Here is a 17,649-nt window from a genome sequence, read left to right as displayed (position 1 = left end):
CCAGACTCACACAAGGATTTCTCTCTCCATCCAGGAGGCCACACTTGATCTCTCTCTCACCATCATTTCCAGTTGCCTCCTAGGTGTCACCATACAGTATTTCTACACACCAGCTCTTCCATCAGAAACTTTCAACCCATCAGGAAAGGGAAGGCCACACCAGGGCCTTCCCACCTACACACTGGCCGGGGTTAATACCTCTGCGCTAAGCCAAATACTTTGCTTTTAAAAACACCCTGGATGGTCACAGAAAGCACAGCACCCTGCAGAAGCCCAGCGCAAACGAAGCACAAACAGACAACATTCCTCCAACACCTGCATCTCCATAAAGCCACTGCTGTTATTCCCTGCCCTGTGAACACATCCCACTGCACATTTCCTCCGGCAAAATCATCTGGACAAATAAGAGGAGGATTGCTGAAAATAGCTGATGGGAGTAAAACCACAACTGAACCGACTCCTGGCTGTGCAAGCACAAGCCTCACGGCTGGACGAAGGTCGTGGAGAATAATCCTGGAGAACAGAGCCCAGCTGGGGAGGCACCAAAGCCCAAAATCCACTCTGGTGACAAGGGCAGGCCCCTTGGAGGGAGGTCAAAGTCACAGATAACTTCAAACAGAAGAGCTGCCCTCCAACTTTTCCAGCTGTACACTCCTGGCTACCATTGGCCTGTCAGAAAGGAGACTGTGGCCACCAAGCGCTTTCCAGTCTGTGGCACATTGTCTGGGCCGTCCCCAGTTTGAGATGATAGCCTGTAAATCTTCAGTTTGGACTTAGGGTAGATGGGCGGTCGCTTCTTTTCAACATGTTCACTCTACCCCTATTAACACTGTGTCTTCACCACAGGACTTTTAAAGAGAAAAGCTATTTTGTGTAGCTATTAAAAACAGTGATTTTTCTAATTTTAACTTCCTCTCAGCATCTAAAATCACCGAGTTACAGTGCTGCAGACAATCATCTAATGGGAACTAGACACACTATTACAGGCATGAATGATTCAGTCTGCTGTTAGGATAAAAATTACATACACACTCACATTATTATAAGCCCAGCTCTGTACAGACAACAACAAAGCAAAACTCTACGAAAACTGTGACAGACACTTAGGTACTGAAGCCACAGCAGAGACACTATCAAAGCCAGGTGGGACCTATTAGCTCCAGCTCATGGCTTCTCTCCCTAAAGCAGAAAAGTACAGTGAGGAAGGACAAAAGCTGACCCCTCAGGGAACAGCTAAAAAAAGCATCCAAAAACACACAGCAAGCTCTGGCAAGAAGTTTGCATTTGCCATCACTTAAATTAACAGCAAAGGAATCCCCAGGAGGGAGGAAATTTGGACTCTGTCCAACATGCAAGTGTGCTGTGCAAGGAGCTATGGGGGAAAGAGCCACACACAAGCACTGTGGATTCAGAGGAAGCTAACACACACACCTCCAGCACCCCCGAGCCCTTTGAAGGGCAGGAGCACGACAGTTATTTACTGGGCTTGACTGTGTCACCAGGTGTCAGGAGAGAAGTTTATTGCAGGTGACCTCAAACAGATTTGCCGCTGCTGTTGTCAGTCAGCAGTTGGCCATACGCTATCTTCAGAACACAAAGGGCTTGTATACGTTCAAAAAACAAGTTATCTTAAAACTTCTCAAGAGTTTAAGAACACTAAAATTATATAAGATATTGCAGTTGGTGATATAATTAACGTAACACTGTTAGTTGTTCTCTTGCTATCTTACCTACAGGAGCTGCTTTTGGCCCTTCCACAATGTGCAGATCACAGGGACTTCCAGAAGAAGAATCAAATGTCCAGTCGGCATCCCTTTAGCTTATGACAGAAAGGATGGCTGCTCTACACCTCCATAATGGCCTAAAGAGTGATGACATATTCTGGATGAAGTCCTTCTGAAACACCTAAACAGATGTGTTTTTCTCCACAAAACTCATTACTAAGTTAAGAAGTAATTCAGCCATGTAAATTTAACTTAAGCTAGTAAATCTAATAACATCATTCTAAAAGCAATAAAATGTTCAGACCTTAATCCTTTTAATTCACTGTTTATCCCCTTGGCACCTAGACTATTTTTATTCCAGTCACTTTTGCCGTAATAAAAAGTTAATAAAAGAACACAAGTTGTCCAACGGGTTGCAGAACTAATGAAAACTGGTTCCCTCAGGTTTGGTGTCTTATGTCGCTTCTTTCCCCAACAGTATTTACCCCAGATCCCAGCAGGCTATCTGGGAGCCTGTCTCTTTGGGTCTTCTTCACGTCCCTGAACTCCACGGGAGCCAAAAGGCAGCACATGCTGTGGCTGGCTGCGAGCTAAATGTGCTTTTGCTCTAGGTGCAGGTCTTGCAGAGCTTTCCAGCCTTCTCTACAGGGCACTGGCTGGTTCACTGAAGATCAGTGACTTTAAGGCAAAGATCTCCCTTAAAAAACAGACTGTAAAAGATCTATGATCTCCCCACATGACAATGCAGTAGTTCTGTCTTCTCTGATAATCCATGCTGGCATTGCTAATAACCAGAGCTGCAACACATATATGTCCCACAAGTTCCCTGGAAGATAAGATGAGGTTTGCAGACTACAGGAAAGGTTCTCTCAGATAAGGAAAGGGCAGGGAAAGCAATGCTTTCTGAGAAGCCCCACTGGAAATCACCAAAGTTACAACCACCTCTTTCATAAATCAAGGAGATCTGGTTCAAACAGCTTCTCACGTGCCCCTGTGACAACACCACAGAAGAAAGGTCTGTCGCAGCAATGCAAGTCCCAAACCTGTTAGAGATTTCTAGTTTATAGCAATTATCTCGAACAGCCCCTGCATACTGGTATGCAAACAAGCTACACTGCGGAGCACGTATCACTTGTTGTTTTTACAGGGCTGTAGGGTAAGCAGCCATTCTGTGCTAGCACAAGCTCTGGATGGTTTCAAAGCATAACTCCTTGTCTAACACATTAGCACAAGCGGCTCACAGGGGTCCACAACAACATGCGTGAGGCTGCAGGAAGGCTCTCTAAGCCACACTTATCTCACAAAGCAGTCGTCGTTCGTGAGCTTTTTGTTATAAACCTGTGGTACAACCAGCAGCTGTGCTCCCTTGATGAGGACGTTGGAGCTGCAACATTTACCTGTATTTCCAAGGGACTAAGTCAAGCTGCCCTCTTGCACGTGCCTATCACGTGAAAACACTTGGTCACCCTTTCTCCTGCCTCTAGAAAGACACACTAGATGCTGACTCAGGGCTTCACGCCGTGGCACTGCAAACATGCTCCAAATGCCCTATGCAGTACCCATGCCCACGGCAGCCCCGGGGAGCGGGGAGGAGAAGGCAACCTGCAGTGCTGCACCTGAGAGTCTCCTCAAGGAGTAGAGGTGTTTGGAAACTGCATCTCTGGGGTTTCTCCAGTAGATGAGACAGAATCACCGCTGTTAGGGGCTCCAGAGAGCTCAAAACCAGCCCATGAGATAGGAGGGGTATGTTAGCGTTAACAGTAGCTGACTCCTCAACCAACTTGCCTGCCAGGTGTAGGTGACCTGTCCATGTGAGCAGCAGTTTTCATCTCTGACTCCTCATCTTAAAACTGTATCTCTGAGGACTCTGGATGCAAGAAAATGAAAAATCATCCACAAACTCTCCCAAGGGAGGCAAGGTGATTTGGTTGTCAGCAGGCAGGAATCTTTTCTTGAGATTCCTTCAAGTTACTGGTGAGGGCAACCAGTGCCACCTGACTGCACATTTAGAAAACTGTACCCTGGCAGAAGCTAACATGCTTCTTTAAGTACATCTTTTATTCACTAGGACAAAGACCGTCTCATCTCCAGTTACAGCCCAAATTCCTCCCTAGGTTTTCTCAGTGAGCAGCACTAGCCTGAGATCAAGCAGTGTTAGAGCCTTCCTACAATCAACACAACTCAGTCCTGAACAGAAAAATGTCACTTAAAAATTATCAAGTTGTTTTGTGAGGAGAAGCACTAATTACGCCTGCTTTCTCAAGCTTTTCTGTTCCCTTTTTACCTCTACACCATATGGCCCTCCCACCTCACTGCAGCCCAGTCTCTCCCTTGCAATATCCCCAGAGGGAGACGAGGATCTTCATCTTCCTCCCCATAGACACAGGCTAAATATCTCGGCTTGGCAGGACATGGCACTTGCTGTCCATTAGGCTGATGAGCCCAGCGCTGGCGCTTGCCGTGTCCCACCAGTATTTCTGCCACCACAACACACCTGGCTCCTGTGCGCAGTTTGAGCCCCCCGTACACCTGAGGAAGTGGTGAGGATGGAGGTCCCAGTCACAGCGGGACGCACCAGATTGATCCGTCAGAGACACGGCCGAGTGGAAACCCTGCACTGGGGTGGGACGGTGCCAGGTTTCTTTCTGAACACTGTACACCTCATCATTCAAACATCGCATTCACAATTACACCTAAACGTGAAACATGAACTTTCTATTCTTGTCCGGATTTCAGAGAAAGCTAATAAATCATTCCTTTCTACAGGAGGGAGAACTCCAAGCCTGACACCCAAGACTCCGGCTGTGATCCAGCCTTTCAATGTGGATTCAAATCTAGGATTTTAGAAGAATAAGTATGGGGACTTATCCGGTCCCTGGTACACCTGGAAGCTGGGACAGCAGTTGGCACACCCAGCACCAAAGATCCCTGGCTGGTAGGAACACCACCTACAACAACTGGGCTCTGAAAACAGCTGGATTCAGGAGCTTGTGGAACATTCCTGGAAGTGCTAAAAAACAAAACAAAACAACAACAAAAAAAAAACACAGGAAAAAAAAAAACACCACACACAAAATAAAATAAAGAAAAAAAAAGAAAAAAAAGGAAGAATAGAAGGAGTATATATAAAATATAATGAATTTTCAGCAGAGGTCTAGAACATACCTACAGCTAGCGTGTGTAGACGTGTATGTATGATCTCTTGCACCAGCTGCCCCTGGCTTCCTAGCCCCACCAGCTTCTATTTTGTTTAAATTTATCTTCCCAACAGTTCCTTGCCTATCAAAGATGTGATCTGAAGTCCTGGACCAACTCAAATGACCTTTTCTACAAGAATCCAAGCAGCTGTGCTTTTTTGGTGTGCCAAACTTAGCAGAGATGTTGAGCGAAAGCGCTGGCTGCCTCCTGCCTCTGCTGAAATCAGGGGCAGACCTCCTGTGGCCGGCAGCCCCGGGGAGCTGCCGCGAGGCGAAGCATCCTTCACCGCCCACAGCAGCCACGGCACCAGGCTGCAGTTGTCACCTCTTCTTCTGCCACCCTGACCCTGGCACCGCAGGCAGCAGGAGGAGCGGTGTCCCACTGCCGCAGGCAGCACAGACAGGGTATTACCTTGGTTTTACCAGATATTACCATTTTTTCCTATTAGCGGGTTTATTTACTGTGGTATCACCAGGTTTTACCTGGGTAAAACCCAGGTGTCTGACGGGTGGCCAGACTCTGACCTCTCTCCTGTAGGAAAGCTCTGTATCGCTGTGGGACAGGGGGACAGCAAGGATGTTTTAGAGACAAATTCCCTGGGAACTGCCCTCATGACGGGAGGGCACCCAAGGGTCCTGGATTAATTTTTCTGGTGGCTTTCTGCTGACTTCTTGCAAGCTCACAGTAAACCGCTTAACCTTGTAGACAATAAAGCGAGATGCCAGCATTTTCAGCTCATACTATTCACACTATGCTCTAATCTAGTTTGCATGTCCAGTCCTGTCATTAGCTGGAGGAAACATTAATCCAAGACAGTAGAAAAGGAGGAGTAAAAAAACTGTTTCTGGAAACACAGTAATTCTAATGGCAAGCATTTGTTATCTAGACCCACAGCTGAGTTAAACTGAAACATACATTCCTCACCAAAAAAAAAAAGTTTTAGCCATATGTTTAATGATTTGTGAGCTCTTGATCCTAACACACAACATAAGCTGCAATATCAGTGTCAAAAGTGCCTGATTTAAAGCACGAGAGGCAGAGTTACGTTAAGTCAAGTTAAAATCACTGCTGTGAGTTCGCAGGCAGAGACCTTCCCATGGAGTGACAGGTACGGGGTAACCGAGCCCCCAGCCTGCACGGGAGGGGAGGAAGAAGAAAGTTTATTTCATTAAAAGTTATTCTGTGAGGTTGACGAGGGAGAAGATTATATAGCTGGGGGGAGGACTGAGACAGCTAAAGAATAACACATGGTATGCTTTCAAAACATACAGCAACATGTGACATTCGTCTGCAAGTCTGGCGCGGAGGAGCCTGTGGTCTGGCAGCAGTGAGAATTTCTGCTTTTTATTTCTGAAATCATCGCAGGCATTTGAACTGAAACCCCCACCTAATAGTCTGGAGGGAAGAACATAAAATCAGATTTTACGTACCGTACTCTCAGTCAGCCATTGTTCTCAGCGGATTTTATCCTCCAACTCAGTTCCCACATCATTAAAGTGATGCTGTCTCTTTAAAACACAACGCGGTGCCGTGCCAAAGCCTGCAATAAGAATCACTGGCACCAAAACAGTCAAAGCACAGAGCTTAATTCTCTACTTAATAAGACAATTAAAGAAGAGTATTTGGATACAGCAGTCTGCAAGTACCAACACAGAGCACTGATGTCTCCAAAGGCATGTTGATCTGAAGGCTTTATCATAAAGCATCTGTCGCAACCAGATGCCATCAGCACCTCAGAAAAGTGGGAAATAAAGTGGGTTAATGTAGCTGTGATGCACACAAAGCTTTGCACTGTCCAAGTATCCGCTTCCGAGCATTTTAGAGGGTGCATGATAAAGTAACCTCATGCAAAAATGCACATCCACTAAAATAAACTAAAATATACGCACACAACTGCCTTAAAAAAAAAATCTTGTAGAAATAACCCAAAGTACAATGGAGTGAAAAGTGCTGTGTGTTTGGTATCTTCACTGCCATAATTGTAGGAAGCTTTACAGGAAGGCTGTTTTTTTGCTGTGATGAATGCCTTAATATACATGGATGAATTGAGGTAGACAGATAAATACAGACAAAAACTCATTTGGAGGCTCTTGACCATATCTGCCTCTAAGTTTCCAATCAAATAATTCTCAAGTGTTGTCTCTTAGCAGGCTTCATCCTGCAGAGCTGAACCAAAGCTAAAGATAACTGCAGTGATATAAGAACTAATTAGCCATTTGATTAGCTGGTGAGAAGACAGGGCACTGCAGTTCTGTGACCTAAAAATGCCACCAATGACCTTAAAACTCCATCTCAAGGGTGTCCAGAAGTCTGTAACCTCCAAGGAGAGGGAGAAACGGATGATGCCTAAGCTCCATTAGCTCACAGGAGATGTCGAAACAGCGGAGAGGCTGAGCTGAGGAGAGGTGTGCCACCTGAAGCAGTCAGCCAGCCAAAGAGCACCTGCAGCAATGCACTTTGTCTGAATGAACTACTGCGCCAGCGGCTCGGCAGTCCAGCCTGCTCAGGAGATGCACAGACCTCGTCCTAGCAGCTAACAAAATGTAGCACAAGGAAAAAAAACACACCAACCCACAACTGCCCGGCCTTCATTGCAGGAAGCATAAAATCCAGCCATCGCCAGGGTGCAGGTGGCAGCCCCTCGGCTGCACCACGCCAGGAGAGAGCAGCCGAGGAAGGGACGGAAAAGTCACTTTGAAGAGCACATCCTGAGCAGCCAACTTTGTCACCTGCTCTCCATGGAGATCAGATGCTGGCGAACCCCCTCAGCCTGCTGGTTATTCCACGGGCAGCGGCAGGGAGGTGGGAACTGGGGTGAAGCCAGCAGGTCCCCCTTACGCTGCGATGTTGCATCTTCAGCAGGAAGGGGCGACACCGAGATGGCCAGGGCTACGAGTCCCACAACATTACACGTCCCCTCCTTCAGCCTGACAGCTGGAGCATGCCGGCATCAGACTGCCCAACGCTCTATAAACTCCCAGCCTAATCTGAGGTAAATCAGCCGGTGGTGCGGAGACACCCGTGGCCTGAAAGGATCCAGCCCAGAAGGGGCAGCAGAGCATGGCGCCGGCTCACCGCCAGCAGGGTCCCCCAAGAAAGCCCTGCTCACCTCCTATCCTCAGTGCCTTGGATGGCGTCTCACTCTTGGGTATCTCTACCCTGAGAACAGATGAAAGGAAGATTGCCTTGGCAAAGATCCCCCTGCCAGCTGCACCGCTGGAAATGCCCTCTGGAAAGGAAAGGAGGAGGATCCCTCACCTCACCTCGCGCGCTCCTGGCGAGCAGCGCAGCCTCCATCCCCATCCCCTCGAGGCAGATCCAGACCTGCCATTCGCCGCCCACACTTCCCCCGTCTGCTTTGTCCCAGACTGATGAACTCACCTCCAGCACCGCTGATTTTCTCAGAATAAGTCCTACACACAGTTTAAATTCTAGCAAGCCCTGCCAGAGGCCTAGGAATAAAATGCAGGAGAAAGAACAATTTTTTGAGTAGAAAATAGAGGCTAAGGTGCTGCAGCACTGTCGTTCATTAGGTGCAGGCTTTGCTGAGAAGATACATCCACAGTATGTGCGAGGGCTTCCTCCTTCATTCCCTTTTCTTTAAAAATAACTGGGGAAAAGACCCCAACTATACACACCATGAAACAAAGGCCAAAAAATTAGCCATGGTCAAGTAACGCACATACTACGCTCAGCTCTATATTCTATTAAAGTTTTGAGAAGGGAAGACCAAAGTTAGAAGTACAGTTACTACAGTCTACAAAGGACTTTTAGATATCCAAGCCTGACTTATTGTGAATTGGAACAAAATCCCAAAATGCTGAAATTTTCCCTAAACAGAATTTTAAATCAACCATTTGGAGGCTACTGAAAAATCAACTGTATGGCTATCACATTCCCTACAATTTTAAAGTTCTAAATAGAAATTTATTTCAACAGAAAACCTGCATTTAATTTTAAAATACTGATTTTTTAACACCATCAGAAAAATCCCCAGCCTCTCCTTTTCTGCCTGTTTTTGACAAATATGACCCAATTTTGCAAGAGATTTTAGTGTTGATGATGCCAGATATTGGAATATGATTCCATCAACAAGCCCTAGTCAGGAAATACCAAAGCTGCGGTTGCCAAAGCAACATAATTAACTTGATCACGGTATGTACACTGTGCGCCACTTCCCAAAAGGCCCTTTAACACCCAACTAAACCCTTCTGGAATGGCGCATCAGGGTTTATTTCTCCTCTAAGTTCTTCGAGAACAGGTCCAGCAAAAGGAGAGGTTGTGAGAAGCATTGGAAGCCAAGCAGCACCCTGCGCCCTGCCCGTGGTCCCATGGGTGCAGGCGATCGAGGGCCAATTCTTGCTCCGAGCCTACCCACAAGATTAGTGGCTGTAGAAGTCATGGAGACCCACAGTCCTGTTGAGTAAAGCAAACACCTTTCGAAACACGTCACTTTTAATTCACCCGCATTAGCAAATTTAACAGGTTTGGCTCTTTTATAGTATAATCAGTGAAATTCTTACTACCTGGGCAGGGAGGCCCACACGTTGACGTGAAGCCTTGACCCTGGGGCCACAGACTTCAAAACCTGAATATGCTGTCACTAACTCAACACATACAATGTATCAAATACAAGCCCCTGTCTGATCATTTGGAAAAAAATATATAGAAAAAAAATATATAAAAAAATTGAGTGATGGGCTTTCAGCCTGTCATCAGACCACAGTGACCTCAATTTTTTGAGAAATAAAGTCAAAATCTATTCCTATCTTCAGAGATTCAAGATGTATTTATGTGTCAAACTTTTTCCCCCCTTGTCCTTAGCCTTTGGGAAGCGCACTAAGAATGATATCAAAGCCAGAAAACCCTGCGATCACATTCACATTCACCTCTGACCTGAGACGCCTATAGCTCTCACCAGCTCCTCGGCTCATCCTCAGCGTACGGAGCAGACTGCAGACCCGGGAGCAGCTTGCAGTGAGCCTTTCAGGATCAAATAAAGGCCACTTTGCATAGGAAAACCATACAAATCTGCCTTTTTTTTTTTTTTTCTTTTTAGGGCCAAAAGAAACAACTTCGCTTTGGCAGTTTTCTGCTTCTTGATATCCTTGAAAGATGTTTTACCAGTATCTTCCTCTCCCTTACATGCAAATATTCTCTTTGAAATGTCTCGGTAACATCTACAGGAATAATATGCCGAATGCGAACACTGATTGATTCTTTCTTAGCCATCAAATGTGCTTACACAGCAACTACACACAGCAAATGCACACAAATCTCACATTTCACGTTTAAAAATATGAACATTCTGTGTTTTTCTACTCAAACATAATGAATGAGCTTAAATATTACAACTTGAAATTATTAAGTAAATCATGGCACCTGTAAAGCTTCCATTTGCATAACATTAACTCATGATGGCATGTAAAACAAATTCATCACTCTTACTATATTGTAGTCTGATTTATGTTGGAATTGGAAAAAATAAAAATCATGGGCACAAAATTATGTTGACAAGATGTACGTGCTCTTTGAAGCCCACGGTGTGGGTGTTTTTTTCTGTTTTTTTTTTTTTTTTTTTTTTTTTAAGCATCAAAACAACTAAATTATGTGAAAGAGGGCTGGGAGAAAGCATCTTTAAAAATGAGTAACACACTAGCATCACACATACACGCTCTCCCGTTATTAATGTCAAGCATGGTGAAGATACTCTAGAAAATCATTACCATTCATAGCTACTAACAGCCATTAAATTTCAATCAATTCAACTTAACACAAGTGTACTTCAGTAGCCCTTACAGTTCCTTATAGAGGTGGCTCAGAAAGTCCTGTCTGACTTATTGCATTGTTCACTGCACAAAGAGGCATTGCTAAGGATCGCTCTGAAAAGGCGCTATCTTGGTGTTGGGAACTGATGCTCTTTTAACACCGTAGCAATCGACAGACCTTGCATTTAAGAAAGCTCGATAAAAGGGACTCTAATAGGACTCCATGGGTCAGTATGAAGGGAGAAATATACTGATTTTCGCTAGGGATGTTGTTTTCCAAGCTGAAAAGAGATTTGGTGGGAAGTTTTCAAGTTTTTTTCAAAGCCTTTTAGTAGCTAAATCAAACTATTTAACACAGTGCCAGACAACTTCCAGGTGATCCCTGTGCTCCAAGAGAATACGCTCACTAAATATATAGGACGTTTAAAGAAAAAAAGGATTTAATTTCCAGAGGCTGGATATTTAAACTTCCCTGAAACAAATACAAACCAGCAAGCTGTGCTATCACAGCTTCTCCTACGCATCTGAATCGCATTTGTAACACTGGAAGTTTTTTTCCACTGCTCTTGCAGGAATTAAGCTGTGCAGCTGACCATCCCTTGCAGATCCTGGGGAGGACCAGGCGGTCCCCCACGGGGGGTATTTGGCACCGCATGGCACAGGTGAGGAACTGGGACCACAGGGTGCCCATCAGCAGGGGACCGGACCCACACCAGCTTCCACTTTGCAGCACTGCATCCCAGAAAAGGCCTGCTCCTCCAAAGAGATTTCATTAGTTTCATTTGAATGAATTATCTACAGTAGAATCCCGCATTTCACAGTGCATAAAAGTCTTTTTTATTACTCTTTTTATAAACAGGAGCCCAGATTTTCCCAGTAGGATTCATCCTGCTGGGCACAAAGTCCTTTCAGTGGATTTAGAGGCAGTTTAAGATTGCAGGTGCGCATTCCTACAGGAGGGATTGTCACTTTGTGCACAGAAAATAAAAGATGCAGTCACAGATGTGCCATCCCTGCATCTGAAATTATAAACCCCAGTACCGATGACCTTTTGTGGCTTTTAGCTCATCCCTTAAAAGTATCAGCATTGATGGTACTTACTCATTATTGGAGTATTTGGGACTATTCTACAGAACTCTGGGGCTTTCTTTCCCCTGAGACCTACACCTCAGCGTTTAACTTAGAGTAGCAGTGAAGTTCTTTGGAGCCAGAAAACACCCGAGAAATCTCTCAGGCAGATATATGCTCAATTTTAACTCATTTCCCTACACTTACAAGCTGCACTAAATGAAATGAAATTAATGTTAAAAAGGCCTTTATTTAAAAATCTCGCAGTGACAGGATCAGAAAGTGGCAGAGTTCAAGTAAATCATTCCACGGAAGATGTTAGCAAAGCTTAATCATACTGGAAGCCACATTTAATTACAGCTTTTTAAGTCCATCTGGGAAAAAAGAAGAGACTTAAGTATGTCACCTGAGATGATCTAGATACTGAAACTATTTGTAAGTTAACAAAAGCATTTGCATCACAAAGCGCTCTGGGGCAGCACCATGGCAAAGCAGATGTGTAATGAACAAGGATCATAGCACCAAAACAATCAGGATTGTAAATAACTACTACTAATCTGCAATCATTTAAATTTGGGTTTAATTGCTAGGCAGCAAATACATTTCATTCTTGCAGAGGTAAATGCTCTGCGGAATACACACTTTAAGGTATTTAGCGGCAGAAGCAGCGCAGTCAAGAATCTGAATGTCAGGAGGGCGCAGAACAAGAGACAAGCAGCAGGGCTGGATTTGCTATGAGATCTCACACACATTAAACAAACTTTTCCCTGGAACAGAATTAATAATGCAGCCATCTCCACTGTAGGTACTGTAAGTGCTACAGGAATGACACAATGACGCACATGGAAGGCAAGAGGGTAGTGACTATAGAACAAAATTCAATCTAGTGCTAATGAATAAAAAGTTCCTTTTATTTCTCTGTTGTTTTTGGTTCATTAAATTTTCCACAGATTTGCAGAGAAGAAAACGTGATCAATAAACCTTGACAAAAGTGAACATGTGAAAAAGGCGAGAGAAAGGCACAGGAAGATAAAAGTGATATCCCGATCACAGATTTCAGAGGCAGATGACCAGAGCTTTGGGCTGCTGAATAATCTGAATAGACCATCATTTCTTTACAGCCTTTTACTTTCTTTTCCCTGACTGTTGGAACTCTTCATTCAATACAATAGTAAATGCACTAAAACTTTTTTTCTCATGCTAATGGTCGAAATCGGGCGCTCACAGTTAAAACACACTTCCCACCAACTTGTTTTCTTTAAAAAAAAAAAAAAAATTAACCTATTCAAGTTAAACTAAAATGTCAAAGACAGCTTAAGGCTTACTCTCACCATTCCACAAAATTAATGGTTTTCTCCCCAGCAGATACAAAAAGAAAAGCCTTGAATAAGGATAAAGCTGCTAAACTCTTTTCATATGAAAAAGAACACTTAGAAAGTAAAAAGAAATACATCCAGTACAAAGATCTTGGTACCTACAGTTCTAATTTGTATTGTTTTCTTTTGGAATATTTATAATTGCAGAAAGGTGACAGTCAAGCTCAAATAATTGTGAAACGATGAAAAAAGATTCACCAGTGACTCATGTATTTGGGGGTCCGTGCCCAGTGACAGCACCATAAATGCTTCCACTCGTTACAATGGGGACCCAAAGGAACCTATTTGCAAATGTCTTTTCTAATTTGGGTGTCCACTTCCAGGCACCAAGGCCTCTTTTTCTCTGACACTGAAGATTCACCAATGCCAAATAACTTTTGCTGTTCTGTATTTCTGAATTACAAGATAGCAACTTTCCTGTTCTCTTCCTGAAGCATGTTTTAGCATTTGAGTATCCTTTTTTTTTTTTTTTTTTTTTTAAGAAGAATTTACAGGGAATGGGGTGTGGTTCTGCAGAAGAGTGTGAACGAAGAAAAGTTCTGCAGCCACTCCTGCACTATACGCATCTAACATGTATTTGGTTCCAACTGGACCTGGCCTGCAGAAAATTGGACCTGATGACCCAGTCACTTGTCCACGGGTATCTCTGTAGGAAACCCACAAAATTGTCACCTCTTCAGCTCTGAAGGTTACCATGCAAGATCCAATTCTCGCTGCTCAGACACCACATACCAGTGAATTTCTAGAAGATGCACATACATGCAATCTGCTCTATTACATGGGTCAAGAATTATTCATATTACCAACATACACAAGTGTGTCCACATACAGAGCCACCCATCCACACGTGTAGCATTTGCCTCCTAACACAATGTTTTCTCAGAGTCACTCATACTAGGATTTGTTCATTGCTGTTATTTTATTTAGGGTTGATTTAATTAATTCTCGAATACCTCCTTTTGTTTTGCATTTCTTTAAAAAGGCCCTGGGAACAGAGCTGGAGCAAACAGCAGTAAACCCTAAATACCACTTAATGCTTTGTGACAAGTTGTCCAAATGCGCAACTGTTTAAAATATTTACCCAGGTATATAAGGGGGTTGCGCAGCTCTTGAACAATGCCCTGGAATCTTTCCCATCAGTAAAAAAGCAGACAAAAAAGCAGAGGCTGCTTAACCTCAATGTCTCAGCAGCAAGTGAGAAGTGCAAATATTGCATTTCTATAAAGCCCTGGAAGCTTCATAGAAATGGAGTGGCAACTAATTAGTTTGATGCTATAGTCACATCTAATGTTCCTAAGCAGCTTCTTTGAAAAAACTCGCTGCCTTGAAATCCTTGGGCAGATTATTAAGTGGAGGCTTTGTGATGAAGCAATAGATAGGTGTTTGCTGCACAAATACATACAGATTTTGGTGACTGCTTACTGAATCCACTGCTTTCGCTAATCTGCACTGGAAACTTCTCTATGAACAGAGCACTTCTTGGAGTACAAAAGCATGAAGTATCTGTGTACCTTTCAGACTACAGGGCAAACAACTGGCTTACAGTAGGCCACCAAAACCAAGGGGAGGCAGTTAACCGAGTGTCCTCCATACTTACAAGCACAGAATGAGGATAATGTTAATGATATTAGGTCAGATGTTCCACCACATCCTTAAACAAAGAAGGATGGGGTCAAGGGACTAGAAAACTCATTTAAAAAGTCAAACTTTCTAAATAGAAGTATCAGGATCATGAAAAACATTTTAAACTTATACAATGCTGGAGTGATCACATAACCCTTCCCCTAAGCAGCTGCTCCCATAGCCCCCCCAGTCTGTATACAGCTTCTATGCAAACGTGAAAGGGACGTTATGGTATAAGCCTTTAAGGTCTTTAGAATCACAGAAAACAGAGTCAAAAATAGTCCTTTGCCATAAAAGTTTCAATGGCTTTTAAAACTATGCCAATTTTTCTCACTATATACTATTACACTGGGGAAAAAAAAAAAAAAGAGAGATTTCTTATCCAAATGTGACTTCAGCATTCAGTTTGACACCAGGGAATGCAGGCTGCTGTGTATTGCATATCTGAGGTCAAGTTCTGTTTTCCTTAACACAAGCATAAACTGGAGTAGCTTCACTGAAATTATGCCAGATTTATACTGGCATATGCATCTAGTTCAAATTCTTCTATGGCTCTAATTTTTCTCTAAATGAATGACCTAACACAAACAGTATTTGTCCATCTGTATACATCCCCTTTGACACACTGGAAAAAAGACATTGAAAGGAAGTTGGAAACAGTCCTCGAGATCTGTTTTTCTTTGAAGAACAGCAGTTGCATTTCTGGGCACTTCAAAGTCACATACTTTAAGCAATAACAACATTCAAGATCAAGTGAATCTTGCCTCACCTTGCTTTAAAGATTAGCTCTTTCACAAACATACACCAGAGGCTCGGATATACACATACCCGTAGATTAGCAGTTCATCTTCAGTGGATCAGGCACTTTTTAGTACTACAGATAGGTCATGTTTTCAATCAAATGACAAATTTTCAAGAGTTGTTTACAGTGGAAAAGCCATAATAAATTTCATTCACTTCTTAAAAGTTGTCAGTTTTGCAATAACCTTCAATATGACATTTTTATTGCAATTCAAAGTTTGACAGGTGTCAACATTTCCTGAAGTTCCAGCCAAAATCCAAATTACTGTATCCGCCCATCAGAAAAGTTGAACCAAACCAATTCACCAACTGTAGTTGCTGTGTACAGTAATTACCGTGCATTTCAAACATCCCGGGAGCATAAGCAATTATTTAGCAGGATCCTCTTTCCCAGGTGAACGTACAGTACGGATCACACTTAGTTTCTTCTTAAGTGAAGTTAAGTGAATTAGGTTTAGACCTTAAAGCATAATGTTGTGGGTTGTTTTTTTTTTTTTTTTTACAGCAAGGTAGCTAGAACAAACAGATCAAATCAGTAAGTCTTACAACAAATCAGTCTATTCCACTTCTGTATATTTTGAATTTCATGGCTTATTTACTTTACTTTTTTGGCACCAACTCCACAGTGCACGCCAATACAATATTTGTTTAAATGTTGTTTCATGCAGCATGTGAGGCGAACGCTTGCTTTCAAATTCTCGTGCATCCCGACAACTTCAATTACAAAATAATAATAATAATAATAATAATAATAATAATAGGAGAAGGGGACTGGCGGGGGGTGGACAAAGTTTCCCAACTGCTCCCTTTATGCGTGCCTGCAGAAATAACACGCAGGATGGCCAATGAAATGCTCATTCCTCCGTGCACCACGGTGGGCACGCCAGCCTCCGGTCCGGGGGACTGCAGGGAACATGAGGGCGTCCGTGGGAAGGCGGGGACCCCGCCCGGCCCCGCGCAGAGGGCGCGAATTTGCGCGGGGTTTTGCACAGATTTGCGCGGGGTTTTGCACAGATTTGCGCGGGGTTTGGCACAGATTTGCGCGGGGTTTTGCACAGATTTGCGCGGGGTTTTGCACAGATTTGCGCGGGGTTTTGCACAGATTTGCGCGGGGTTTGCACAGATTTGCGCAGGGTTTGCACAGATTTGCGCGGGGTTTTGCACAGACTTGCGCGGGGTTTGCACAGATTTGCGCGGGGTTTGCACAGATTTGCCCGCAGCGCCCGGGGCAGGCGGGGCACGGCGCGGCCCCGTCCCATCCCGTGCCGGGAAGTTTCTACGGGCGGGCAGCGGGTTAGCAAAATAAAATACTAATAAATAAAACCCCGCAACCGTTGGGAAAGCCGGCGGCAGGACCACTGCTAAGCAGCTCGAGCCCCTTGCGCTGGAAAAGTCAGGTTTCCCAGGAAATGATGGCAATCACCCGAGGCAGAAAAGGCATCCAGATGAGCCCATCTCCCTCCCCTCCTCCCCGATTGTTTTAGAGCCTCCGAGTCCGGGGGAAAAACTCTCAACTCCCTAAGTCCTTAATAGGATTGGAGTCCGGGTCTCTCCGAGCCGCTCCTCATCACACAGGGATCAAGTTGCAGCAGGGAATTTTTTAAATTCCTCAGCAAATATACTTGTCGAAAGATTGCCCCTCCCGGGGGGTGCCAAGGGGAGAGGGGGGGGTAATAAAAAAATAAATAAAATAAAAGGCGAAGCGAGCGGTGGCTTTAGGGACCCCCGCTGTCCTCCGGGACCCCGGGGCAGGCGATCCCGGTGCGGGGACTGTCACCGCAGCCCCCGGGCAAAACAACGGCCCGGAGCCCACCCCGGGCAGACAGACGGACGGACAGACGCACGGACACACGGGAGCAGCTGCTCACCTGCGGGGGGGGGGGGAGGAGGAAGGGGAGGCACAGGATGGGACCCCCCGGCCCCTTTCTCCCCCCCTCCCTGGGTACCCGGTGCGAGGGGACCCCCCTCTCCAAATTGCTGCCCAACCCCCGCAGAGCATCTCCGCCAAACGCGGGAGGGGATGGAAAAAAAAAAAAAATAATCATAATAATTAATTCAAAAGCACGATGAAAAGACACAATAAGCATCAAC

The 17,649-nt window shown here is 44.5% G+C and overlaps 1 protein-coding gene across 7 annotated transcripts in view; it reads right to left on the bottom strand.

Moving 5' to 3' along the window:
• GLI2 (GLI family zinc finger 2) overlaps positions 1-17,649 on the bottom strand; it is a 400,141-nt gene that overhangs the window by 169,995 nt on the left and 212,497 nt on the right. The window contains exon 1 of one of the 7 annotated variants that reach the window (XM_083842021.1): positions 6,353-17,643. The exons of 5 other annotated variants lie outside the window; for them this stretch is intronic. The gene's annotated coding sequence lies outside the window, so the exon portion shown is untranslated. Of the gene's footprint in view, positions 1-1,730; positions 6,322-6,352; positions 17,644-17,649 lie in introns of those variants that run through there. One more of the 7 variants, XM_083842020.1, reaches the window with a different exon arrangement.

This window comes from Anser anser, assembly GCF_964211835.1.
Source record: "Anser anser genome assembly, chromosome: 6".
Lineage (NCBI taxonomy): Eukaryota > Metazoa > Chordata > Aves > Anseriformes > Anatidae > Anser > Anser anser.
Note: the sequence above shows the minus strand (reverse complement) of the source record. Positions and strands in the feature narration are given on the sequence as shown.